The sequence below is a fragment of the Denticeps clupeoides genome, chromosome 3, assembly GCF_900700375.1.
Source record: "Denticeps clupeoides chromosome 3, fDenClu1.1, whole genome shotgun sequence".
NCBI lineage: Eukaryota > Metazoa > Chordata > Actinopteri > Clupeiformes > Denticipitidae > Denticeps > Denticeps clupeoides.
In genome coordinates this window covers 17,573,422-17,600,321 of record NC_041709.1, presented here as the reverse complement: position 1 = coordinate 17,600,321, position 26,900 = coordinate 17,573,422, and the positions used below count along the sequence as shown (strand labels likewise).

Sequence of the window (26,900 nt, the reverse complement as noted above, 5' to 3'; positions counted from 1 at the left end):
CTATTTTGGTACCCATGATTGCACCCAGGGGGGATGTGGCTTTGTAGTCATGTGTTGTCTAGCAAGGACAGTCACTTATTAGAATTATTAGCAATAATAAAAACTGCTTTCAAAGGCGTCTGGAGCTACATGTATGGGTCAGGAATAAAACAATCCCTTATCGTGATTACAGGATAAGGTGTTAACAATGTACTGTGCTCAGCCAGGGCAGTGGTGGCCTATCATCGAAGGAAGTGGACTTGTGACCGGAAGGTTGCAGGTTTGAATCCACAACTGTCAGGGTGTCACCGAGGTACCCTTGAAAAAGGCATACTGCACCCCAGGCAGTGTCTCCTGGCTGCCCACTGCTCACAATGGGTCGTGGGTTACATACCCCACCTCACTATGATTTTGAACTGTACGTAAACATGAGCATAACTATGTTTTTTTATACATGCTTACAGCACCTCGGTTCCGCCACGCCATGTCGGGAACCGCTCGTACATGAGACGGGGACATTACATGCACCAAACGTTACTGCTTTTATGTAATACAAAATGAGATAATAAAGGGACCACAGGAGCTTGGACCAGTCTCCTCGGTTCCTCTACTTGGTGGAGAGTCGATCTGCATCAGGACCGGGGCAGAGGACTAACTCCGCCCACAGCAAAGTGCCGTGTGCATTTAAAGGAGAACTACCAGTATATACCACTGTTACAAGGTGAGCGTGGACTGAACGCCGATAGTTTTTCTGCTCATTGTAGGAAACCAAAGCGTCCACACATGCATATGAGACCTTAACTCTTGTATTGGAAAACATCGTGTGACCATGTAGAAAATTTATGGGATGCATCGATATCGAGGCATTGACAATCGTAAACAAATCGATTTGTGGGACCTGTGAAGGTTCACATCTCTTATCTTCACCATCACCTAAAGGGCCTCAGGCTGTGGGTGGGCAATAAATTGTACTGAACATACAATACATAGCACCTGTACAAAAAAGGGCCAAAGCTGACTGTACTTCCTGAGTACAACATATACAGGAAGCTCCTGTGGATGTTCTACCAGCCTGAGGTTGTCAGCGTCCTCTTCTTTGATGTGGGAGCAGCACAGCAAAAAAGGACTCATCCAGGCTGGAGAAGCTGATCAAGAGGGATGGCTCTGTGGTCGGCATGAAGGTGGATACGAAGGTCACAGTGGCAGGCAAGAGGACTTGTAACAAACCACTAGCCATTATGGACAATCTCAGCATCCTGTCAGTGAACAGGCAGCTCTGGTTGTGTATGACAGTGTGCAGAAGGTACCTGCACACTGTCATACACAACCAGAGCAGCCTGTTCATTGACAGAATGCTTCTCCTCAAGTCCAGAACCAACAGACTTGTTTGTCCTCAGCATCATTTTCCTTATGTCACATCAAACGTCTTACGTTTGTAAGGACATAGGAGCACAGGCAGGAAAAGGCACAATTAGTCTAACCAAAGACAACAGACTCGACTGACTCCAATCCATTACTGATAATAATGACTGTGCAATTAACACATGCAATAATTATTTAATTGTTACTTTGAAATTTTATTACTGTGTGATTCCTGCTATTTTTATATTATATTTTAAATATTTTTATTGTATTTCTTATATCGCTTTACATATGCCGGTGTACTGCTTTCCCTTCCCAAGGGATTTGTCATGCCACATCAGCGAGTGACATAGACACAGGCACACAACAAAAAAGGGGGTTTACTAATTAATGTCAAATATGGATAAATGGCCTAAAAAGACATGCAGCATAATATCTAGAAATCTAGAATAAAGCTTGACAGGGGAGTGTGGGCACTCCTCTGATCTTAAAGGGCCCTAATCACTCAGCTCCGAAGCTATGGAACTTTGGAACTAAATGTTAAGGTCTTTTCAGCATAGTAATGATACAAAGGTGATACTGGCATTTATAGGGTTGAGGGGTACAATAGCACTTCATCCCAGTTTTTGAGAAACAAAGTTGTGAAAATGAAATGAGGGTGAACATGATCATAATTACAAATGAGTCAAGGATAAAGATGACAGAATAAAAACGATTCTCACCTTAGCCATTACTTAATAGTGCCATCTTGTGTCTGATTTGCCCCCTCTCCATTTTTAAAATATAGAACACGTCAACAGTTTTAAGTAAAAACTGGTCTAGCTAAACAATTGAGGAATACTGGGGAATTAAATTCATGGATTAATTAATCTGCTCTCACACATGCTATGGTACGCATCCCTTGTTGCTCAGATCATTTACAGAGCTAAATAATAAGATATAAACTGATGTGATTACACAATGAAAATTTCAGAACATGCATACAAACAATTGAAGGGTATAAGAAGAGTTTATGGGATATTTTTATTAAATAACTTATTATTTCCCACCAGATAACTGGAAATGAACGGCCAAGCTTTGCTATCAACACCATTGTTGATCTCTTAAGAAGACTTTTCCAGCATGACTCCCACACCAAACTGCAGGTATTGCTGGTATTGTCTAAGATGACGCAAACCGGAGCCTCGTGAAAATCCCCCTGTGGGACGCCGTGGGAACACGCCCTGTATCGGGTTGCATGTCTTGGGTGTAGCTCTGTTCGTTTTGATTTCTTTCAAGTAATGAGATGTTCTGCAATTTTTCCATTAACAATTACTCATGAAAATCAAATGTATACATTTGGATATAGAATTTGTCATATGCATTACAAATGTCCTTTTTGTTTTGACACAAATTCATTACCAATTACACAAAATTTCTTATTTGTGCTGGGCATTAAACAGTGAAAAAACCAGGTATAATACTAGTGTAAGCTTATACAACATGTCTGTCTGTATTTTGTATTTGTTCTGCTGCCGGTTCTGTGTAATGCCCTTTCACATGTTGAATCCAACACATGATCTTATTTCCGTTTTGTGCAATCCAGTGCACCTACAATTACCAGACAAATACTTGTGTAAGTAGCAAACAAATAGTTTGAAAGTGCTTACTGGGGCATATGGATCTCAAGAAAGTGGTTTTGCTATTAGTCAAGGAAGAACAAAGCTACTAAGTAATATAAAAAAAAAAATCTTAAAATCACTTTAAAGGACATTTTTGATGAAATTGCACACACACAAGACAGCTGGTAAATTCTGGAATAAGATCAGTAGTGTTTCCAAGGGTTACGTTTAGATGTTCAAGGCTTGTGTGATTCAGAGATGAACATGTCCGTATTCTTGGAGAAGGCGGTCACATTTATACCAACCGTGTGCTCTGGCCTCGCTTTTATTTCATTTCAGAGCATGCCATGAGCAGGCATCTCCTCAAGTGCAGGGCTGGATTGGCGGATTGTGAGGATTATAACTCATATTTAAAGACAATAATAAAGTATGAGTTTTACCAACAGAGGGCGCGCTTGTCTTACTTTAAATAGTCCTTCGGGTCTTGAACATACAATAAAATCAAGGGCGTTTGTAAGTGACCCCAAACCCCTGAATGGCAGGAGTTTATTTAAATGAAACTTATAATGGGTGATGGCATATATGATGGTCTGCACGTGTTTTGCAGTTCCGCCGCAGCATGTTGCACGAACATGGGCGCAAACGCGGCGCCGGTGTCAGCGTGTAAAAAACGGAGATGACGGACCGTGCACCGTCGCGGGTAAAAAAAGAAAAAAAAAGAACGAAAGCAACATTCGTGTGAAATCCGGCTCGGCGTCGTTTTCCTTACGTCACGCCAGACGTTAAAAAGGCCCCCTTATCTCCATCAGCCGGGCATCTGCCAGATAGTGATCTCATGGGACCGCGTCGCGACTCGGAACGACTTCCTGCCACATAATGAGCGGCGCCGCGCGGATTGCGCCGCGTGTTCGCGCCGGGGCGCGGTAGAGCAGGATTCCCCTCCAGGTTTTCGTCAGCGCCGGTTTGGGCGGGGCCGTGGGAGGTGGGGGGACCCTCGTGTGATCCGCGAACTCCGCGCCAGTGAGAAGACCCGAGGACGCTGCGCGGGGGACTGTCTGCACCGAATGAGGGCGTCCGGTCCGAGGCTCGTCCAACTCGGCGTCGCGGGTAAGCGGCGGTTATGTAATAGCCGCTTATAAACGCGCACGGCGTGTCGCTGGATCGCCACGCTGCGCAACGCGGGTTACATGCTTGTTTACTTGCGTGACGTTGTCGAGGGAGAACTGACGTAGATGGAGTTGGGACATGCGACATCCCCATGTGCAGGTGCATGTCCCCAAAGCATGCACAAAACACACACACACACACACACACACACACACAGATGAAAGGGGGTTAAGTTGCGTTATAAACACCACGTGTGGTGAGGGGATGTTGCCTTTGGTTGGACTGACGTGTGTCTGTGTGTGTCTGTGTGTGTTGCCTCTGTAACCCCCCCAGTGGTTGTACTGGGACGTTGGGGTCACCAAGAAGTACCTGGTAGGCGTAAATAATCATAGCATTGTTATAACTTTGTTATTGTCTTCATTTATGAAGTACAAGTTTGCCACGAATTGAGTCAGAGGACGGTATATTGATTTATTGTGGGAACTCAGAACCTCTGCCAAATTTCGGTGGCAGGTGGCCAGGGCCTTGCTCCTTAGATGATAGATCTTGTGATCCAGGTTCTGTTTCGTACCTGGGGCACATCGGCTCCGCACACCTCCAGTAATAACATAAAAGCGCGTCTGCGGAACAGGGCTGCCTGTATTTCAGAATCGTTCGTATGGCTCAGCGGCGCTCTGCCCCTGAGGAGTCCTGTCAGAAAGCCAATCCCGCGAGTATCAGGGTGAACAATTCACTCTTCATCAAATGCAAGTGACTCAGCGGATTTCCACTGACCGCCTTTTTTAAACAACGATTTGACATTTGTTGGCGCTCTTATACCTTCTTCACATACAAATCAGTGCTCTCAGTGTAGCATTTGTTCCCTTATCAAGTTTCTGAACTTCATTGATTGGCTGGAGTTTAGCAGTCAATCTTAAGTAACCTGGGTTTGACATAAGTCATTCAAATCTGCACCGCAAGTTTGTAATCGTATTTGGGCTCAGGAGAATTCAAATTTTTCTAATGTGAAGTGTTTGTGATAAATTACATTGTGCTGGGCGACTGCTGAGTTGGCGCCACTGGTATTGATGTGGGCTGACTGGTTTATTTGGTGGCAGATCTCTTGGCCGCTTTTCAAACTCCTGACAGCTTGGCCTGGCTTCGTTTTCTTGATGAGACCAGAATGTATGGTTGGTTTGTTAAGTTTTGACTTTTACATTTTAGAAAGTTTAGAAAGATGCTCCCCGAAACCTGGTTCTACATCGGAGCATGCTCTTTAAAAGCGGCAATATACCCTTCTTTTTTTCCCCGAACGGTTCATGGGCGTGTTCCATAATCCTGCAGTAAGCGAATTGGCTTTTGCAGGTGGACCCAAGGCCTAGTGCTTGAGCGGTGCCCGCTGGGGCTGTGCCGGAAGATCGTGATAGAGTACAAAATGCCCCACTGTTGCAAGCAACCTTCAGCCTTGTGGTGACGTAGCTGGAATGTTGAAGTGTGTTGCAGTGGCCCGCAAAGCTGTGGCTGTGGCTGTGACAGCTGTGGCTCCGCCCTGATCAGTGTGGGCCATGTAGTACGTCACCTGGGTGTCTTAAACGTGATGGAGATACTTGTGTTGTGCATTCATCATCACAACATTTGCCAAGATAAGATTTTACTGTCTATAGATAGGGATGTTGAATTTGAATTATAATACTAATAAGAAGAAAAACTGAAAGTTGCGTGATATTGAAAATATCTGATGTGATAAGTGCACAAGTAACAGAGACTATTTTTTCTTGTCTCAACAGACTGACAAACCTCACAGTGCATTTCTGTGGTTTTGTAAATCCGACAGTCCCAGACAAGCAGACAAATGTTAACAATTTCTGAATATAGCTTTGACTAAAATCATTGTAACTTAGTGCACTGAAGAAAAGAAAAAAGTAAATGAAGCACCACAAACATGACCTCATCATTACTTCACTGCTCTCGGTTATGCTTATGAAAAACACATGGCCTGCATCCCCATTCGCACTACAAATGATTTGAGTTTTGAAATGGAAAGTCCCCCCTCCACCCACCCATGTGTTTAATTTGACATATGGTTCCTTTTTGCTATTGGGGGGGGGGGGTCACTTTTTCCTTCATTTGGTCATATAAATTATTCCTTAGCTGTGGTGCTCTTAATAGCTTTAATGTTCTTTACCTTAACTGTTGTTTGTTCTGTTGTGTGTTTGGTTTTGTCTGTTTGGTCCTGTTGAGTGTTTGGGTTCGTTTAGAAAGGGTGTAAGAACATGCTTCTTGGCTGAGCTTGGCATAAACATGAATTCATATTACTTTGTAGGGTTGCAAAATATGGAATTTTAGCATTGTCGAGGCAGCTATAAAGTCACATTGCAATCTCCAGTAAGAAATCACGCAGTAGGTTACATACCTTTTTGCTATTTGTATTAGAAAGGAAATGTCTCATGTTATTTTTTGACCAAGCAACATGCACTACTAATATTCATAAGTCAACCACGTATTACACCCCAAACAGTTCCTTTAATTAAAGGCTGGAGAGTAAAAGTAATTTTTCACCTTTTGTATTTATATATTGTATCTAGAAAATTAAAAGATTTGAAAATTTGTATGTATTTCATATTGGCAATATCATGCAGCCTTATTTCTTAGTATACTGAAGAGTAGGACTTGTCGTAATATTGGCAAAATATGTGTGATATGTAACAATCTTGTAACATATATATTCACATCTCGGGGGAAGAAAAGTGGACATTTTGTGCACGGTTGACAGTGGAAACTGTCGGTTCAAATCCCGATCCACCAAGGTGCCTCTGAGGTGACACTGAGCAAAGCAGCGTCCCCACACACTGCTCCCCGGGAGCCTGTCATGGCTGCCCACTGTTCACTCAGGGTGATGGGTTAAACGCAGAGGACAAATTTCACTGTGTGCACCATGTGCTGTGCTGCTGTGTATCACATGTGACAATCACTTCACTTTAAGAAACACACGGGCCAAACCGACGTGCATTAAAAGTGTATTTATTTACAGTGCGGGAATTGATCTGTACAACCAACCCAACTAGTGCTATATACACCACCACAAAACCATCAACCAAACACACACAGACCATATACAACACTGGCACAGAGCAACACACTAACAGAGGGGAATTCACGCACATACACACACGGGCAGAGGAGGTTACACATAGGAGGGAGAACCAACACTAGTCAAGAACAAAGCACAATAAACAGTAAGTCCAACACCGTCTTTCTCTCTAAACCACACAACTCCACTACAAACTCAGTCAGCATTAGGCCACTCTCTTCCCGTCTCAGGTCTCCTCATATGCTGCATCAGACAAATCACCAGACAGTGGGTGGAGCCAGCAAGAGCTCCTCCCCTGTCAGTTTTCCTGAAATTGGACACAGAGGTACTGGATTGTGCATCTGGGGTTGAATTTGATCTCTGTGAATGAATAAGTGGATCTGCAGATTACTTGTGTTACAATTAATTAATCTGTTATTGCCATTATTGGACAATGCCTAAACCCAAGATGATAATGTAATCACCAAAAGTACCTGATGACATGTCTGTGTTTTTCTCTTTCGGATAACTAATGATCTACTTGAGTTTACATCTTACATCTATAATAAATGTACAATTAAGTGTTTGAGTCTTGTTTGATTCTAAAATGAAAATTTTGCGATGTTGCAATTGCCTTTAGGCAACCTTTATGCAAAATGTCATGTCATTAAAGAGAGGCTGTTGTCACTACCACAGCTCTGACAATGCATGCAAGGAAGGGAGTTGGAGTTCCCAAAGAAAAACCTTTATAAGGTAATAAAAAATGTAATCAAAATATTTACTCGAGTGCTGTTCCCACATGCTCCACACAAGGCAAAAGGGACTGATTAGAACATGTTTTTGTATGTAATTATATCAGCCTCATATAAAATGCACTGGATATACTGTGTATATAACCCAGTGGGCACACTGCTCCGTAAATATTAGAACCAGACTTTAAAAACCGCCTGTATCGGCTGACGAATCACATTGTGCTTCTGTGTGAAACTCGCTATGAAAGGCGTTGATTCTTTTTTTCTGCATGGGTCGTTAGTCCCAAATCTCGCCTCTGCCGCAGGATCAGCCAGAACGCTGTGGTGCTGGACAGTGGACTCTGTGGTATGCCACCGAGAACTTGGCCTCACTTGAAAAATGTGGTTCTGTTTGCCCTGCTGGCAGCGTGCTATTACTGGCCATTTTATTTTGTCGCCCCAAACGTTCTATTCGATTAATGGGAAACAAATGTCAGCATAGGCTGTAAATGTAGTGACATTGGTGAAGAACTAGACAGTCAGTCGTTTGGATCAGGCCTGATTCCGATACTGTAAAGGGTTTGTTGTCTGTTTAGGCTTTCCTCTTAATCTTTGTGTGGTGTTCGGGTCTTTGGGATCCGTTTTGGTATTTTTACTAAACGTTCAATGACTTCACACTGTACCCTTGACTGGACCCACTATTTTTTTTTTGGTAAGAGTCATAGAAGTAATTTTGGATTTAGAGTTTAGATTCCTGTGTTAGATGGTTTTGTCGAACCATGACAAAACCACCAAGCCAATCTGGCATCTAACAAAATGCTTAGTTCATTGCTGCATTACTACATTACTAAAACTACACCAATACACACAAAACAAAGAGGATCAGAAGAAAAAAGGCCAGATGTCACGGTGGGGGCTCGTCCTCAAAGGCCCTGTATGCTGTATGTGTGTGTTGGTTTGTTTGTTGCTATAGTCTGGGAATATATTTTATTTGAACTTGTTAGGACAACCGAAGAAGGGCTAAACAAGCATTTTCTACCAAGCCACAGAATGAAAACAGAACCTCATAGTAGCTGCTTTATGATATGAATAGCCCGAGATGGGTAGATGGGTAGTGTTCCTAACAGAGTCCCGCCTTGGTCAAGCAGAGTCAAGCAAAGTCAACACAAACTAGATTAGGAGCATTTTACTCTAGAGCTGCAGCACAGACAGAGTGGACACCAAAAACTGCTGCTGTAGGGGGTTTTTTTTGGATGGGGGAGCAGGGTGAATCTGTACATTTAATAGCTTGTAAAATCTCAGATTGTAATATTCCAGTCAATAATATGAAGTTTGTATGAGGAAAAATAAAATAAGTGAACTACCCCCACGGAGCCATCTCTACTCCTTTTTGCTCCTGGAGAGGAATACATCAACGCTTCCCTAGCCACATACGGCCCTCCATGTCACCTGCAGTGGCTCCACTCCTCTTTGTGGGGAAGAAAGATGGCGGCTTGAGGTCCTGAATCGATTAGCGCAAACTAAATGCTGTAGCCAAAAAGAACCATACTAGGGCTGGGGAAAAAATCGATTTAATCGATTTATCGATTTTGTAGTTTAAAACGATTTTTATTTAGCAAACTCGAGTTTTTTGCCACAATAGTTTATTCGGACTTTCCCGCGTTTCGTCCTTGTTGGTTACTGTAGCGTGATATGAGCCAGCCCCCGCCTCGCGCAAACCGGGTCAAAACAACATGGCAGCAAACTACTTCCAAAGAAATGTGCAGGTAATTCCGTCATTTGGAACTGGTTTGGTTTTGATGCAGCAGAAAGACAGACGAAGCCTTGCTGCAAAATATGTTTCAAGGCTGTTGCTGCTGGGAGCAGCAGTACAACAAATCTTTTCCAGCACCTGAGGAATAGAGATCCCGAAGAAAATGGCTCCTCTAGCACACCTGCTAAAAAGCAAACTACACTTCCTGACAGCTTTACAAACTGTGTGCCTTATGATAAGAACGGAGCGCGATGGAAAGCGATTACAGAGGCGATCGCGTTTTATATTGCCACAGACATGCTGCCAATTTAGTCTGTCGAAAAGCGAGGCTTTAATCACACGCTGAAAGTATTAGAGGTGGGGTACGTTGTCCCCAGTCGCAAGTATTTCGCCGATGTACCGCTGCCTCACCTGTACAATACAACTCGGGAAAAGATGCATGCAAACACAGGCATGTTTCAGTTTTTATGTTCACACTATACTAAGAAGAGTTAATTTTCTTTTTAATTGTAATGTTATATGTTACAAAATTTGTAATTATCTGATTTCTTAAATAGAAAATTTAAGCTACTGTGAAGCTTTTGCACTTTTGCTTAAACCTGGGTTAAAGCTTGAAATTATTGAATGACAGAGCCTCATTTACTTTTTGTTTTGGGATTCTATGCATTTTAACTCTTGAGGACAATCATAGCAATAAAGTTGCACTTTTGATACTATATATGATGTCTGCAGCCATTTTTTAAGTGCATTGGGAAAAAAAAAAAAATTGAAGTTTTTTTTTAAGGCAAAATCGCCCAGCCCTAAACCATACCCTCTTCCCCTCCTCAACATCACATTCAACCTCCTGGCCGGGGCTAAAATCTTCACCAAACTCTGTTGGGTGGGGGATCTGTGAAAAACGGGTTTTGTCACCCCAACAGGCCACTATGAATACTGTGTGATGCCTTTTGGACTTTCCAACAGCCTCGCTGCCAGTGACGTCCTGAGAGATCTGTTCAACCTATTCATCATCGTGTATTTGGATGATTTCCTCATCTTCTACCCTGACCGACATTCATCACGTTCGTTCTGGCTTACAATGCCTTTATGGAGAACAGACTGTTTGTGAAACTGGAGAAACTGGCTGTGCCCCTGATTCATTGGTCCCTTCAGGGTGCACTGGCGCATCAACCCGGTCTCTTATTAACTCTCCCTGCCTTGTTCTCTCCGAAAAAGCCCCGGCTTCCATGTTTCCCACCAGCATAAAACCCACACGTTACCTCTCCTCCTGGCCACCTTGACTGGTGGATGGCACAGTAATCTTCAGAGGCTGCGGGTTTGAGTTCCTGGTGGATTAGGAGGGGTATGGCCATGAGGAGCACTTCTGGGTTCCATGTCAGGACATCCTGGACCCGGCCCACCTCTAGGAGTTCCGCGACTCCCATCTATCGGCTCCTGGTCCGTCCAGTGCCAGGCCTGAAGTGGGGGGAGTCATGAGTGCCAGAGCGACCCCAACTCCAGAAAGAGCGACCCCAACTCCGGTGATCCAGAAGAACCCCAGGACCAGGACAACAAACCCCATAAAATAGCGGCGCCTGGAACTCATTGTGAACTTATATGCTGACAAGTCCCGTATTTGTACACTGTTTTGTGGATAGATATTACCTCATACGACTACGTCTACAGATTACCTCTGCCTAACTAAAGCTTAACTGTACAATGATCAAGACTGTTTCTAAACCTCAAATAAACAGACAAATCTCTGTCATGGTGGGATATGGATGGCACACTCGCAGACTTGGCGGGGGGGGGGGTGAAATGATTAGTTAGCAACATCCTTGGAGAACAAGAACAGGCGAGGGGTGTGGAGTGAAAGTTGAAGGTGACAAGTTACAAAGTGACAAAATCATCAATGAGCGAACAACATCCAACATTGTGGCAGGTTTTTATCTGAGCTGCTGAACCCGTCTCCTTCCGCTTCTGGGTCGCCGGCTTCTTGGATGTTGCTATGCCCCCTGTGGGCCTGGAGGAGTAATGGTGGCTGTGACAATCTCTTAAAAGTAATAACTGATATATCAGACTGTAAAAACCATAAGAATGTATGCCAAAGTTACATAAAGTGTACCAAAGATATTATCCATTTAGAACACAGCATGCATTTTTGTTAATTGTTTCTTAGAAATTTGCACGGTAGAGAGGATTTCTTGTAGTGCTTTGAGGTACTGCAGCCGCGGTAGCACCGTGATCATGTTATCTACCATTGTTGTATGTATGATGCGTTCGGGGATATAAGTTAAGTTGGAGTTTTCTTTCTCACCTTTCATTTTATCATCATGCAAAAACAACTTTTACAGTCGAGTCAGGTGCTGCTAGAGGCCAGAGGAGCCTTTTATTAAGGATTGTAAGTGAACTTCATTGGATAGTCAGGGCCAGTCATGGGGCGAAAAGCAATATCCTCTGAGCAGAATCTGCTTTGAAGTAGTTGCTTTGTTTGTGTCCTTCAGGTTTGATTCCAGTGACGTAAGTGTGGTTTTCAGAATCTTGCTCTCTACATGCACCTGGGCAGGTGTCTGTTTCTGCCAGGATAAACAATGATGAAATTCTCTGCCTGCCAGATCTTAACAGAACTAACATGGTAGCCCTGCTGCATGACTTCACCGGTTTAGATTGATAACACTGATTACACTGACTTTTAATAGTTCTTCAAGGACACTGATGGTGGAAGTGTGAGTTTTGCTTGCAGCTGCTCAGGAGCCACACTAGTCCCGGTTCAAATGAAAGTAAGTGTTGAGCTGAGGTTTTTTCCTTTCACTCTGACTTATGCATGAGCTGTCTTGCCTGACAAAGCCAGAATAAATCAGACTAGTGATTTGTTGTTGTGTAAGTGTTCCGCTGGAAGTACATCCTTAAATTTTGACTAAAGAGAATCTCTGTAGTCGTCTGCCAAAAGAAAAGATTGAACTGTTTAGTTGTGTTGAAACTGTGGCCATATGTCAACAGCCTAGTTGTAATTTTTTGCATCAGTTCAGAGACATTGTTTCACACCATTTCATTGTGTCCTTTTAACATTTATTTCAGAGGATAAGCGTTGAATTTCTTTGTCATTTTCATCATTGTAATCGAATTGTACCTATTTTACATATGTACCTGTGTTGTGTGTAAACACCTAGTTTTTGAACCATCTTTATTATTTTATGTTGTTTCAGACTCTTAACTCCTCCCATCATAAAATTCAGTGACCTCTGTATAATTCAGTGATTGCATAATCATAATTGTCCAGGTTGGAGCATCTGTACTCTATAAGCTCTGCTGTCAATGACGTGTTGAATGCACATCTGCAGACCAGCATGCATGTCACACTGCATGACAGAAGTATGAAAGCATAGCTGGTACTGGCAGCGGGACATGATCTGTTATTTTTCACATTAAAATACTCATAGTTTTTGTCTGATTCTGTGGAGTTGGCTTTTTTTATGCAAAGACCATTTCCACAACATTGCTCTTTATAGATTAGTCTATACCCCTCCAATCGATTCAGTGGCTTCATTGAAAGTGAAAGTTTTTTTTGCTGGTGGGTTTATTTGTTGCAGTGGATCTTTGCCGCTCAGTCGAAGGATTACTCCACAAACTCAAGAGAGGTTCTTTGTCTCTTTGTTCCTTTGTCTCCATTCACTTACCTTTCCTTTGCATTGCTCAGTGTAGTGTGATTAATGCATCCCATTCCTCTGAGGCAGTGTCATGTGACTAATGTCTCAGGAGAGGCCACAGTCAGTGGCGATGTGTGGTGAGGTGTTCACATACCCAGTCCAGTGACTGCTAAACCTTTCACCGTCTGGATGAGTAAAGGTTTCATATCTTGCCTGCCAGACCTTCTCTGCTTCTCACTAGACAGCCGCCCACTTTCCTTTGCTGTCTGGTTAGGGGATAAAAGGGGTCTTATGTCGTCCTCAAGAGGCTGGCAAACTTGCGTCATTTCCCACAAACCTGTCTTCTTCTGCTGTGAAATCAGGTCAAATAGCGCCAAGGCTGACCTAGTGTCTTCTGTCCCCCCGTCAGGTCTATATTTTCTCTTTCTTAGTGATTAAAAAAGAAAGTAATTAACTAGAAAAGGGAAGTTTGTGAACAAACTTCAATTTTGGCTTGGAAAGCTGTAAAAAGGTTACATGAAATCATTGTTAAATTAGTTAAATTTGTGAAATTGGTGAAAAAAGATATTTGGACTTTAATTGACATTAACAGGAAATTTGGTGACATTTACAGCATGATCCAAAATTTGCATGTTAGCATGCTACTGCTGGCATGCTAAACTTAATAAATGTTAATGGGCCATTGTCACGATGTGTTGCATGAAATTTGGTGAGTATAAAACTGTGGAGAATAGTAAAAACACTCTCTACACACAAAAGCACTGTATTCAAACCACTTCAACTTGATGTTACCTGGCAGAAAGAGGCATGGCACAATAGAGGTTAAAAGGATGAACATTTTCTAATTTATTAACACCAGTAAATTATTATTGCAGTTACATGTAAATATTGTATGTAAAAAAGGTACCAATATTACAGAGAAAATCAAAATAAAGAGAAAAGTTATAGAGAGAGAAAAAGAGAGAAACAGAGAAAGATGAAAAGGCTCAGGAGCTAGAAGGCCCAGTTCCCGATGGAAAAGAAATTGGAAGTCCCCAGACCACAAGTGAACATTCCTTTATTCATTTGACCCACAGGAAGTTGTCACGATGTGTCACGTGAAATCTGGTGATGTTTGAAACCTGTCTAAAAATTTGCATTAAAATTAGCATGCTAACATCAAAAGTGCTAACAGGGTGTTGCCACAATGACTTAACATTAAATTTGGTGAAATTTTAGTTGGATGACTGAAAATGTAACCATTATTCCTCCGTAAAATGAATGGGCTTCAATGGAAGGATGGAGGAATGAAAAGGAGAAGTGGAGGTAAAGGGCATGAGTGGAGAAAGGTTGATTGTGGTTGAATTGCATACATTGGTTGAATGGGTGAAATGTGTGGTGGTTGGAGGGCTGAAAGTGTGACCACTGTTTCTGTGTAAAATGCATGAAGGTGAATTGGTGGATGGAGGGATAAAAAGAGGTGGGGAGGATAGGGGGATTAGGGTAAACAAGTTGATTGTGGTTGAATTGGTTACATTGTTTAAATGGGTGAATTGTGTGGTGGTTGGAATGCTGAAAGTGTGACCACTGTTGCTGTGTAAAATGCATGAGAGTGAATGGGAGGATGGAGGGATAAAAAAAGAGTGAAAATAAAGTGAAAGGTTTATACCAAGTTTCATGTCAATATGTTGAAATGTGAGGAAACAAGGACAGGTTAAATGTCCCATTGAAAGTGAATGGGGAAAAAAGAAGGGATGTTTGGGCGTGGTCACTTGGGAAAAAAGTGAATGAACTTAAAGAGTGGATAATGGACTCTCGGTATATTGAGTTACAGGTGTCTACGATAAAAATTGTGGACATGAGAGCTTGTCAAAAAATGGTCCCCTGTTAAGTCAACGGGAAAAAATGCTCAGAAAAACGGGTGTGGCTTGCAGGCAGAGTAGCGGATTGCTTATAAAAGCCGTAGCACAACCCGTGGCTATGGGGGCATGTGAAGTTTGGAGGTTGTACGATGAAGACTGTAGGAGGAGATGCATATAGACAATTTTTCGGACATGAAGAATAAGAATAAATGGAAGATTAAGATTTTGCCTTTACAAGCCAAACTAGATATTACGACTTGGAACAATGACCAAAGCATGCAGAGAGCACAGCAGCGACCTTTGCCATTAGAAAGCAGTGATGTCACCCATGGTCACCCGTGGTTCAAATAACAATATTTAAAGAATCACTAAAGTATTTGCCATATTGAGCATGCAAAGGCAGACCTGAGCAATATTCACGCTGTCCAATCAGCACCTTGATATGCCACACCTGTGAGGTGGAATGGATTATCATGAAATTATCAGCTCATGAAAAATGTTGTGTTTAATTTTTGTTCAGTGCATAAATGAATTATATGAATGTATATGAGGGGGTTAATAAAGGAAATTAAATGTGAATGAAAGATTTTCCTTTTTTGGACCTCTCAATTACAAGTGGATTTAAAAAAAGAGAGATAAGTCACTTGAAAATCCTGCTGATTGCATCATTTTTACATTATTATTTTGACCAGGCTGGCTGTTTCTCCCCTAATCGCTGGAGCTTTCCACTGCGGACCTTATCTCCAGATAACAACTGACATATGACATCTTGACTTTCCCCAACCCCCAGACCCGTTGCCCTAATCCCTCCGACTTCCCTCCGACCCTTAAAACTGCTTTCAGTAAACCCACCATGAAGGCTGCAGCTCCTTGGATTGCAGAGGTCTTGATTTGTAGAGATGACCTATAGCAGCACTGCTGGGGAGAAGATGCTTCGAAAGGCCGAGTTGTTGTGGTCATTAAAGTGTCGCTGTTAATTATTCCAGGCAGTTGGATTAAGGTGTGTGTGTGTGTGTGTGTGTGTGTGTGTGTGTGAAGCTGAAAGTAATGCTTCTCAGGTCAAGCTACTCACAGTCTGTGAGCAGTCCACATTGGGGGGGGGGGAGTCTTTCTGTCTGCCTCGTTCACATGGTGGTTCTCCTTTACTGAAGACCCACTTTGAACACTTTATTGCTGGCTATCTAGTGCTCCATAAAATGCACTGAATGTGGACTTCTCTTTTGTTACTTTAAACTGCAGACACTTTTTGCACAGATATATAAAATAACTAAATGGATAGTTGAATTTTTTTCTCATTAATGCGACTTTGTAGGGCAGAAACTGAGCACCGAAAAATCTATAGATTAAAAATTCCTCACGGTGGCGCAGTGGTTAACATTGTGGCCAAGGTTGTGAGTTTGAACCCTGCCTCTGTGTGTGTGTGTGTGTGTGTGTGTGTGTGGTTAGCCTTCTCTCCCTGTGTTGCTGTGGGTTTCCTCTGGGTTTTCCAGTTTCCTCCTGCTGTCCAAAGGCATGTACACTAGGTGAATTGGTGTGTGTTTGTGTTTGTGTGTGTGTGTGTGTGTGTGCGTGTGCATGTGTGTCTTGCCCTGGGTGAGTCTCCGTCCTGCACCCAGTGTCCTGGGATGGGCTCCAGCAGCCGCAACCCTGAGTAATAGGACTAAGCAGTTATGGAAACATGAGAGTGAGTGAGTATTTGAAAGTGAGGCAGGAAAAAGTATTCATTTGTATTTATTTATAATGTTCTCATTAAATAACAATAACAGTTTAATACTCATCTCCCACTGACAGGTACAATAAGATCCAAAACAAACAAAAAACAATAGTATGAAGAAATGAATGGTTTCCACCTTTTAATTAAAAAAAAGGCCTTCCTTGATTGTACACGTTGGTAAAAAATGTTTTAAACCATAGTGTCTTCCTTCATGCTATTAAGAGGTACCAGGAACACCAAAAACAGTAATAAATGGACTTTAACTTTACAAATTGACCCTATGTGAGGCCAACAAAAAAAAGATCTTGACTGTTTGCTTTTGGTCAGTTTATTTCTCCAAACTCTTGTTGATATTATTTTGCCTGCTCATTTAGAGGTTTGTACTGATGCACAGCTGATAAAAAAAATCATATGTAAAATATTGTTAATTGGGTTAATGGTTGGGCATATACAAAGTCTGGCATCTTGTAGAGAGGCGTGGCAACATTGTGCTTACAGAAATTAGTTATAGACTGTAACTACACTGAATATGAGACAGTAGTAGTGGTGGAAAGTACTATAAAACTATATTAATGCAGATGTTTTGTAATTATGTAGAGTATTTGATGAGACGTGTGAATTGTGAGAAAAAGGAAGTGTATGTCAAGGAATTGACCTTGTACAGACTCAGGTCCACTGTCAGAGAATGTAATTTTTCACTTCCTAAATTTTTTAACATTGTGCTGATGTTAGTGTTCTATAGAAATATGAAACTTATTTATCTAGTCCTCCCATAGGCCTTTCAGCTTGGTGTCTCCACAGTCTCGGTTCTACCCCGTTATTATTCTGCTTCCTCTGTCCAGTGATTGATTGTCATCTTTTTCTCGGAAGAAGTTATACACCCTGATGCATCTGGATATATTTCTCGACAAGTCAGCCTAGCTTGAAGTTCTGTTATGAAAAATCGAGAAATATAGCATTGGCTAGCAGCCATATGCGTACTACTGATGCATCTGATTCGTCCGGTTTAGGGAGGATGAGGAGGGTGGGGGTCACACAGGCAGCTGCAATTCCACTGGACTAAGCAGTGAATGGTTCAAGGTCTGCAATCAGATCAGTTAAAAGCGGGCTAGAAACTGGATCAGATGACTTACCAGAATGCAAGAGTGGGCAGGACTTTTAAACATTTAATTAATGCAACAGAGGGGTTATACACTAATGTGTTTCTTTCCCTTTGGTTCAAAAAGCAAACACAGTTTATATTAATTGATTAGTATTTTCTAATTTATCACAAATTTTTCCAGTGATTTCATCACAATTTTACGGGGCAGTGGTGGCCTAGTGGTTAAGGAAGCGGCCCCGTAATCAGAAGGTTGCCGGTTCGAATCCCGATCTGCCAAGGTACCACTGAGGTGCCACTGAGCAAAGCACCGTCCCCACACACTGCTCCCCCGGGCGCCTGTCATGGCTGCCCACTGCTCACTCAGGGTGATGGGTTAAATGCAGAGGACAAATTTCACTGTGTGCACTGTGTGCTGTGCTGCTGTGTATTACGTGTGACAATCACTTCACTTTCACTTTTCACAATTAATTGCAATTAATTCAGAAACCTAAAGTTTGCTATGTATTTAAAACTATGACAGACAGATGTGGGAGTGATGTGCAGTCATTTTTTAAATACTTTTTATCTGGTCGTACCTGATTTTCACCCACTGGCAACTGATATGGAAGAAAATATACTGTTGTCTTATATGTCACAACCAAGTTAAGAGGTCTTCAATATGAAAATTGCCAAGCACATATCAAGCTTTCTTTGAACACTAACACACACCATTCTATCCATTCCCTCTAGCCAATCTAGTCCTGAAACTCATAAATAATCAATTCTGCCATCCTGCTTTAAAGTGCAAAATGCCAAGAGAATCCGTCTCTTCCACACAACCACACAAAAATGCGCTAATTCTAGTCCAACATGACCCATCAGTGGTTGAGTGTGAGCGAATTCAAGTTATTCTGGGCAGGTATGGTATCACACACCCTTGTAAAAACTAAATATTTAATAAATCTTGATGTGTCCTTTAAGTGTCCTGTCCTATGGTATGTATAATTCACAGCAAACACAACTACTACTCTGGTTTAATCTGCTCTAATGAAGGCTAGTCTCAGTCATTGTATAAAAGCATTATCCAACCCCCAGATTCTATGCCATCACATCTGTACTCATCTGAATACTGTAATTCTCAAATTTCCTTAAATTATACAGGGATAAAACTGAAATACATTATTGGTTCTAAAGCAACATTAAAACTGACAGTACTTGAATTTAAATTGATAGTTTCGTTATCAATAACTGTTTCTCCCCGTATCAGCAGGTTAAGAGTCTGGGTGTCATCCTCAACAGTACACTTTCTTTTCATATCAACAACATTACCCAGTCTGCATACTGTCATCTTCATAATATCAATCTCCTCCTTCCCTCCCTCACCTACTGCCATCCTGGTTCACAGTCTTGTCACTTCTCGTTTGGATTATTGTAACTCCCTAATTTCATCACAAAACTCTCCATAAGCTTCAACTGGTTCAGAATTCAGCCACCCGCATCATTATCATATAACTCCGGTTTGGCAGCAACGCCACTGGCTCTCTGGTTGAATTCAAAATGATTTTGTTAGAGTTTAAGGCCATTCACGGCCTTGCCCCTCCATATCTGTCTGACATTCTCCAGGTTGAAACTTCCTCTCACATGCTCAGTTCATCCTTTTCCATCCATTTGAATGTCCCTTCAGCCTGTCTTACCTCTATGGGGAACAGAGCTTTTAGCAGCTCCGCACCCAGGTTCTGGAATTACTATCACCCAAGCTCAGACATATAAAACCACTCTCGCCCTTTAAATAGTCACTCAAAACCCATCTGTTCAAGTGCACTTTCTCTCTCTGAGTCATTTGCACTGTCTAATTGAATTGTAGTATAAATGCCTTTTAATCTGGTCTTTTATTGGAGTTTTGCTGTGTGTTGTATTGTTGATTGTACGGTATCCTTATGTGCCAGAAAGACATATTACTCGACAATTTGGTTTCAGCGAGTGATCCGCTCACTGAACTGAATATCTCACATGTGTTTCCTTGCAAACTGTCAGAATGAGAGTCTTGCATTTCCTCAAACTGCGGGTTTTCTACACTACTTACTACCTGCTGTGTGATACTGTACGTGAGTTGTTGCGCTGGCAGTTTACCAGAGTTTTCCCTTCTTTAGCAGTTTGTTTTCTCTGGGGTGAACTTGAACACAACACCGGGACATGCCACCACACCTCACACATTTACATTTACAGCATTTATCAGACGCCCTTATCCGGAGCAACTTACAACCAGTAGTTACAGGGACAGTCCCCCCTGGAGACACTTGGGGTTAAGTGTCTTGCTCAGGGACACAATGGTAGTTAGTAGGATTTGAACCTGGGCCTTCTGGTTCACAGGCGAGTGTGTTACCCACTAGGCTACGACCATCCATCACTGATCAACCATCTGAATGTTCACTGTTGTTGACTGCTCATTTAATCACTACCCTGCATTCTATTACTGTTACACTGGTCACTGAACAATCTATTCACAGTGCACTTAAGCAGAATCCTTATTCTTTTATTCTGTTTTATTTTCCCCTTTATTCTATTTTATTTATTTCTATAAGTATTACTTTAACTATACACCGTCAAAACAGAGTGGTTCAGGATACATTTCACCATGCGTTGTATTGCTATAACTATGCATGTGACAAATATCAATCTTGAATCTTAAACCCCTCTCTCCCTCCGCCACGCCTGCTAGTGCCTGTTACAGCTAGTGAGTCTCACTCTCGTCTCATTACTGCCAGTCTAATGTTTTAGGTTTGTTAATCTGGAAACTAAATCTGTTAAAAAAAAATACGGAGAACAACGGTCGCCCTCAGAGTAAAATGACTCAGGATAGTGTGAATCACAGAGTCATTCGTTCATTCAGTATCCCTCTCTCCAGCGGCACGCTGGCTGACAGCTCAACTGAACTGAGAAACGAACAAATTGGTTGGGAAAGTTATTCTTAAAGGATCTGTGCTTTTGAACGATTCGTTCGTGAACGACACAACACTAACACACACAAATATACTTGCTCTTCTCTCCATTCCCTCTAGCCAATCTAGTCCTGAAACTCATAAATAATCCATTCTGGCGTCCTGCTTTAAAGTGCAAAATGCCAAGAGAATCCGTCTCTTCCACACAACCATGCAAAAATGCGCTATAGCTAGCCCAACATGATCATCAGTGGTTGAGTGTGAGCGAATTCAAGTTATTCTGGGCAGGTATGTGGTCTCCGCTAGCCTTGGCCTCGAAAACATTTTCATTGAAGCTTTTTTGGCCAGGAAAGGAGCGGCCCAGCGTTTATGATGTCAGCTGACTGCTTCACGCGTTACACAGCCGAGACTCCTCTTCTGTTGCATGAATAAATTATTTGAGAAAGACTTCTGCTCCCCTGTTTCACTCATTACATTGAGGGCAGCTTTTAAGATGAGCTTTTTAGTCTGGTATACGAGGCTTGGGGGAGGTGTCCGCCTGTTTTGCCTTTTTTTTTTCAGTATGCTGAACTACAATTATTGTTTCCCTTCTTTCTTCTGTGTCAGCAGTCTGCACCTCCATCAGTGATGAACACGCTTATAGCAGAGAGACATTTTGAGGCCACCAACTGCCCTATGAATGTCATGGAGTCTTAAATGTTCAGCGGAACTATAAATCTGCAGGCTCAGTGTCTGCTCTAAAGAAAAGGAGCGGGGTGTTGGGCCATTTTTAAACTTCTCCAACTGGAGAGGAAGAAAGGTCAAGCTGTTCTCAGATAGGTTCAGCAAGAAAGCTCTTGGAAACCTCTGGGAATTTAATTAGGCCATGACAAATGGTGTTTTTGTATGATGTGGGCTGTAAAATGTGTGGAGCATGGAATAGAGATGATTCATACATAGATGTAGATTTAACTAAACAGTCATACTGATTGTCTTGTTTTTGGGATGTTTTTGAGGCACTATGTAAGATGTAGTGCATCAGAACTTTTCATGAATGTCATTGTCGCACGTTTGCAGGTCAGAAGGTTTCAACAATGAAAGTGCTGATCATCTGTCTGCATGTTTGGTATCGTACATGGTCCCGAAGCAACTACAAAGAGCCATCGTGGGCACTATTTTCAAACTGGCGAGCGCACACAATTAGGGACGTGTTCACTAGTGGATTTACATAAATAAATATAAGAAGAAAGGAGCGCTTGGTAGATGTCTGTATCTTGAAATAAAACCTACAACTAATCTTTGCATGTGTGTTGTTGTATTGATGGGAGCAGGTTTATATCATCCAAAAATGAGAAAGTATGCTTCTCCTATTTGTAATTTTGGCTTACAAAAAAAATCATGAAAAAATCATCTGGTTGACAGAAATAATCAAACAGCAATTAAAATGCTTGATAGGTAGTTAGTACATATTGTGGATATATACGGTGCCCACTTGCTATGGCTATTAAGCTTAAAGAAATGGATTAAAGGTCTATTCTACTGCACTAAAGACGACTGGAGGTGGATGAATTTGTTAGCGTTTTTTTTTTTTTTTTTTTTTTTTTTCCGTGTCCTGTGCTTCCCCAACTTGAATTTCAGCTTATGGGTCCTTCATTGTTCCCTTTTTGTGTTGGGATTCCTTTTCTGAGGACGTGCAGCTCAAAAGAAAAAGCTGGGGCTTTGGGTGGAGGGACTGGATAACATTAGCATGTCCTCATGCTCGTCCTGAACCCTCCCTGCCTCTTTGCACAGAGAGTGCAGAGGGTCCAACTAAATGCTCCCGGATGGTCACCAAACAAACAATTGCTCCTGAAGAGAGAGATGTGCACAGTCAGGTCCTGCTGTCAGAACTGAGGATCACCTTCACCTGTTTTTACTTTGGCAAATTTTTCACTTGCGATGTCAAGGGGTCTTGCCTTCAGGGAAACTTCCTCTTGGCTCATTTCTCCAAACCAGGGGATGGATGAATTTCAGCATGGGTCAGGGGTGGGTTTGCAGTCACTCTTCAAGTTTGAAGGCAAAAGATCGCTGCCAGATGTGTGCGCATGCTGAAGGAAGCGGCTGAGTTTGGGAGGGTGGGAGGGATATGCTGAATCTGCGCCAGACTGATGGGGAGGAAACCTTGAGGATTTGGAAAGGCGAGGATATTTTGTTCTTATTGCCTTTTCTTCTCAATTCGCTTTCTCCTGTGCTGCTGTCGAGTGATCAAATGTGAATGCTGAGTTGACTTATCAAAGGGGGTATTTGTCTGTCACACAGCTTCACTTAATCCATGAAGAAAAGCCAGGAACAGCATGTCCCTTTTTTGCTTTTCAGACGGGTCTCAGACGGGTGAATCTTTCTCAGGTGTAGTTTAAAATGTGTCTGTGCTGCATTTGTCCTGTGCTTAAACCCTGACATGTGTTTCTAGCTGGAGCTGGATTGATGTTACCATGATGGAAAGTGTATTTAGTAGTGCTGTCAAAATGAACTATTGGGAAAAACAAAGTCAATTTTAGTCAATAAAATGGTGCATCAGCCTATTTCCCACACTTATCACAGTTATTTAGGGCTCTAGCCTGGGTCTAAAGGTGCACCAGCACCAAAGTTAGGTGCACCACATTCCCGCCCTTAACAATCTCTGATTGGTTTGAATCACTGGGAGTTTATGGAGACTTCCCCCCCAAATGGCTGGTTGTGATTTTTTTTTATCACTCCATTGAGAAATTAGGTTGCATGTGCAACCAAATTGGTGGCACTCTTTGTCCAGTTGCAGTTCATGTTTACTTCTACACCTTTTTGTCTTTTGTAATGTTTAAACCTGAGAAAGTTCCACAGGTCACTTTCCAGACAGCCACCAGTGTCGGTTATCAGCACGATATGGTCACTTTTGCTCCTGGAATGTCTCACAGCTGTATAGTTCCTTATCACATGGTGGTGTGGTGGTCATATGTGTGCAGAGTTCAAGGCCATTCAACGCGAAGTATCTAGTAGGTATGAGCCATTCCGATACGTTATCAGATATCGTTAAACAATGATTTAAATAACTGGATTGGTATTGGTATGAAATCGAAGGTTATTTATGCACACTAAATCCTGGATGTGTGCTCTCCATGATGCGTTCGCAGTGCGCAGGCCTAACTGCTTACAACACCACCAGTACGGAGGTATTTCATGCTCGGTCCATGTTCTACGGGTACTTGCACGATCAAGGGGTGGCTGCAAAATTTAACACAACCAATTTAATGCCATGGCAATGGCAGAGAACATGAGGAGAGTGGACAGTTCAGAGCACTGTATGCATATATTGGTGTAATTATTATACTGTTTTACAAGTAAACAAAAGTATTCAAATTATTACGTCTGATGTTTCCTTGAACATTACAGAGTTATCACCGTCTCCTCCCCACATTAAGACAGTTTATTCAGTAACTGCTCAGGATCAATCCAATAGCAGTGTTACCTGGCACTGGTAGCCCTAGTACATAGCAACATCCTGTTGGTCGGTTCTGATGATGGGATTTTAACTCATTTGTAAGTTCATTATGTTTTACAATTTTTAGACTAAAATTTTGGGCAGTGGTGGCCCAGCGACTAAGGAAGCGGCCTTGTAACCAAAGGGATGGGGTAGAAATCCCAAACTGCCAAGCTGCCACTGAGCAAAGTACCGTCCCGTCCCACTGCTCCTTATAACGACCCACTGCTCCTTACCCACTGTATCGTCCCGAACCCACTGTGGTGGGTTTAATGCAGAGAACACATCTCATTGTGTGCACCTTGTGCTGTGTATCACAATGACAAGAACATTTTCATTTAGGGCACTGTTTTTGAACTGCCACTAACCACAGAGCAATGTGCAAAGCACTACTGTTTACTATTGCTTGTTCACTAGTGTAGCATAGCTCAAAAAGAGTTCCCTTAAAGTTGCAGATGACCTGCTGTATACATTTAGTAATGGTCATTTTGGTACCATAATTCTTTGGTACCATAATATCCCTGTTGTATCCGCTAGGATTGATTTTTTTTGTTTTTATCCTAAACGCGGCTTTAGGGTAGGTAGTACGAGTGATTGCTCTCCTGATGTCTCAGTCCAAATGGGAGTTGACTTGTTGGCAGAGAAGCAAGGCTGTGCCCTGCTAGGCTCACATAATTTGTGGTTTAAAGGAAATATCTTATTTTGTGCGGTTGCCTCTGTAAAACAGACGAAAGTGTGGCTTGGCGTGTTAGCCTGTCTTCTGTTTTTTTTATTTTTTTTATCTTTGATAACTTTATTACAGTAGCATGACAGAGCCACTTCATCTTTGCTGTACACACATGCAGTTTGGTCTTTCTCGGTGAAACATGTGAAAATGAATTCCGATTCTTCTAAAAGAAATGGAAAATGCAATGCCGACATAGTTTTACTAATCAGCTACAAACATGTCTCTCGCAAACCAAACTTGTGAATGGGCCGTATTTGGAAAAGATTCCCAGACTGGCGGGTTTATGGGCACAAAAGAATCAGTGCCATGCCAATCAACTGGGTTTATGTAATGTCTGTACTGCTGCCATGCCTGCGCTTGGGGCCTTTAACTCTGGTGTCCGGAATGATGTCACTCGACAGCATGTCTTCCAGCTGTTGAGGTCAGCAGCACAGGCTTAACTCACACTCACTTTGAGAAGTGTTCGGTGTGTGTGTGTGTGTGTGTGTGTGTGGTATCGTAGACTCCAGATTGTAAACAATTTGTGTTTTGCGGATTTTGGGCGGGTCACCAACCCTACATTGATTTTTGCTGTGGGAAACAACAAAAGAAATGCACTTGGACCATGAAACCGAGTGACACTGAACAGAGTATAGTCCACATTAAATTCTGCCTAAAGTCAGTGTGATTACCCTGAGATGCCATTTTTTTCATGGGCTTTTCCTGAACATACTGCACATTTTTTCATGTGTGACTTGGGTTGTGCAGTTTTGTAAAGTACACTAGTACAGCATTCATTACAAAAGGAATAGTTTACCTATCGATTAGGTACTTACTGATCTGCCAGAGTCTGTAAATGATTGATTCACTTTTTGTGTAGCTTGCTTTTAAAATGACTACAAGAAGAAGAATTTGCTGAATTTGGACTAGGGTGCGTCTTAGATTAAGTATACTGGACCCAGCCCTTCTGTCTATTCGAGGATTTCTGGACTTCTTTTGATTTAAAGTCCTTCTTCCAAACAACTTTGCACAGCCCACTTATAATCATTTCAGAATATCACAAAAGGTGACTGGGACTCCAATGCATATCAAATGTTATTTCTAGCTATAAATTAAGATAATTTTATTCATTGAACAATGAACTTTCATACTTTTTTGTGCACACTGCTTTCTTAAAGTGGACAGAAAAAAAACCTGCTTTAATGCTGTTCTTTAACATGTTCCTACCAGCCAATGGGTGTTTACCATTGGATTATTAACTATATGTATTGGGGTACATGGTAGTGACTATTGGCTTCCTGTGTGATAGGATCATGTGCTTGGCCACTGGATTGGGGGAACTATTCCACTTCTACTGTGTTACAGTTACACTCCCATCTAGAGCCACTATTAGCCCCAATATCAGCTGGTATAATTTTGTACCCAAATATTTCCCACTGTTAAGATTTTATGCAGATTTATGCAGCATATTGTTCCATGTAGGATTGGGCAGATCGTCAATAATTGCTTATTCTGAGTTCCATGACTATCCTTGTTTTTCCAATGTCAATTAAATAAAACAATCTGCTTTTGTTTTTCATGGGCAACCACAGCCAATTGCTCTTTAATTTGTCCACACATATTAATGGGCAAATAAACATACAAACAAATAAGGTACCTCATGGGTTCTGTAGGTCGGTGCTACACAAATGAGGCCAAGCTGTTGTAAGTCTTAAACTGCAAAGCATTTTTCCCAAATGTTCCAGTTTCCATTTCCATGCAGTGACCTCATGCTTGATATCTTTTCCTTTTAACGTGATGCTTAAGAGAAGTCTGGCGATGGGAACACTGAAGATAAACAGAGGGGACACAGGAAGAAGGATATTGCTTTCTGTGCCCTGGCCTTGTAATTTTCTGGACAACAATGGATTCGCCCCCTGTTCCACGGGTCTTGGACCAT

The 26,900-nt window shown here is 42.0% G+C and overlaps 1 protein-coding gene across 1 annotated transcript in view; it reads left to right on the top strand.

Annotated features, from left to right (window-relative positions):
- The first annotated feature begins 3,841 nt into the window (after positions 1-3,841).
- The window catches only part of add3a (adducin 3 (gamma) a), a 62,304-nt gene continuing 39,245 nt past the window's right edge, over positions 3,842-26,900 (top strand). Inside the window, exon 1 of the mRNA XM_028972816.1 lies at positions 3,842-4,049. The gene's annotated coding sequence lies outside the window, so the exon portion shown is untranslated. The remainder of the gene's footprint in view (positions 4,050-26,900) is intronic.